At 43.8% G+C, this 1,734-nt stretch overlaps 1 long non-coding RNA gene across 1 annotated transcript in view; it reads right to left on the bottom strand.

Annotated features, from left to right (window-relative positions):
- LOC102379444 overlaps window positions 1–1,373 on the bottom strand; it is a 7,936-nt gene extending 6,563 nt beyond the window's left edge. The window contains exon 1 of the long non-coding RNA XR_001358332.1: window positions 1,198–1,373. This is a non-coding gene — a long non-coding RNA (uncharacterized LOC102379444). The remainder of the gene's footprint in view (window positions 1–1,197) is intronic.
- Between the last annotated feature and the right edge of the window lie 361 nt (window positions 1,374–1,734).

Here is a 1,734-nt window from a genome sequence, read left to right as displayed (position 1 = left end):
TGCTGAAGACTGGAAAATAATTCCAGATTAATTGGAGGAGTAGAGAGAAAAAAAGAACAAGACTAGGTAGCCTAGTGGTTATAGTGCACACCTGAGAAAGGAAGTGCTAGATTTAGCAAATATTTGCTAATGTATGCAGTGATGACCACAGACAAGAGAAATTGTCTGGCTTGAGAACATTTGTGCATTAAGGATAGAGTATGGATTATTAGTATACCATCTGATACCACATGAAACCTCTCAAGTCTGAAGTTAGTGAAGCTCAGTAAGAACTGGCATAGAAACTGAAGCCCACCAGGGTTTTTTCAAGGATACTGTTTATTGTTTGACTTTGAAAAGCGCTTGGTTAGATCTCTGAGCCTCCTCAATGGAGGCCTCCATTCCACCATTCTCCAACTTCGCAGTGAACATTGCAAAACAGCTAATGTTCAACAGTGAGCTCTAACTGCAGTCTGGATTTACAGTCTGCTCGAGGGCCTGTTTTAGTATTTTGGTGTCTATGGCTGAGTCCTAGGGCTCACACAACATAAATGATGATGATAGGTTTTCTCTGTCTGTATTAGCTTCATTTACTACCTGCTCTGTACCATACAGATTGCTAAGATAATAAACATGCTGAACTCTTTGGGGAACCTGGTATTTGTGGACATTATCTCCAACCTTCAGTCACTAGGCAATATGCCTGCTATGGATTTCTGCTATACTGAAAATTACCTAGTGTTTAACTTTCAAGCAATGCTATAGAACAGCCTCCTTTCCTCCCCCCTCCCTTCTTTTAATGGAAAGGCCTGGGACAGAAATTATTTAGAACTGAAAAGGAAAGGTTCCTGCAATGGTGGTCCTTGAGCGCTAAAGTCTGAGGAAGGCTCCAGTTAACAGACTTGTGGGGAAACATCAGAATCATCTGAACCTGTTTTTGTTTGAGCAACAACTATTCTTTGGGACCCAGTGCTCACATCCATAAGTACGTGGAAGGCACACATTTGATTTGAAAGTAGGGCATTAGTTCTTGTCCTTAAGGCCTGAATCCCTGACATTTAACATGAGAGCCAGAGTTACTGCTCTGCTGCACATCTCTCCATGGAGGGTGGGTATTATAGGAGGGAACAGACAGTTGTGAAATGTCCTGGTCCAGACAAGTCTGCATTACATAGGTATTCAAGAGGCCTGAATCCTCTTCCCAGCTTTACCACTGACCTGCCATGTGATCTTGGACGGACACTTCAGCTCTGTGCGCTTCTTTTCCACCTTCACCTCTTGCCTATTTAGTCCAAAAATCAATTTGGGGAGCAGGAGATCTCTCTTACAATATGGTACCAAGCACAATGGGACTCTGATCTTGGCTGAAGCCACCTGGTACAGCTGTAATAAAAGCAGCAGGAGCTGCATCTGACTCAAGGAACAAGTTTTCTCTTTGCTTGCAAGCAATTCTCCCTCAGCAGAGGAATCTCATTAGGCCACCCACCATGCAATCTTTCGCTAAGCACTGTTAATTGCCTATAATTGACATCTGCCACCTGTTCATTGAGCACAGCTATGGGCATTTAACTCCCTGGCACCAGTGTTTTCCTGTCTGTCCGTTTCTGCCAAAAGCAGTTTCCCTGAAAGCCTTGACTGCCAGCATTTGGAAATCGAAGGAAGCTCATGACGACACAGTGTTTGGATTCTTCATTGTCCCAGAGGACACCAGAATGGAAAGATGTCACTTGGCTCTGGCCAAGAGCATAGGTCTGG

This window comes from Alligator sinensis, unplaced genomic scaffold (assembly GCF_000455745.1).
Source record: "Alligator sinensis unplaced genomic scaffold, ASM45574v1 scaffold320_1, whole genome shotgun sequence".
In the NCBI taxonomy this organism is placed as follows: domain Eukaryota; kingdom Metazoa; phylum Chordata; order Crocodylia; family Alligatoridae; genus Alligator; species Alligator sinensis.
This window is presented reverse-complemented; position numbering and strand designations above follow the sequence as displayed.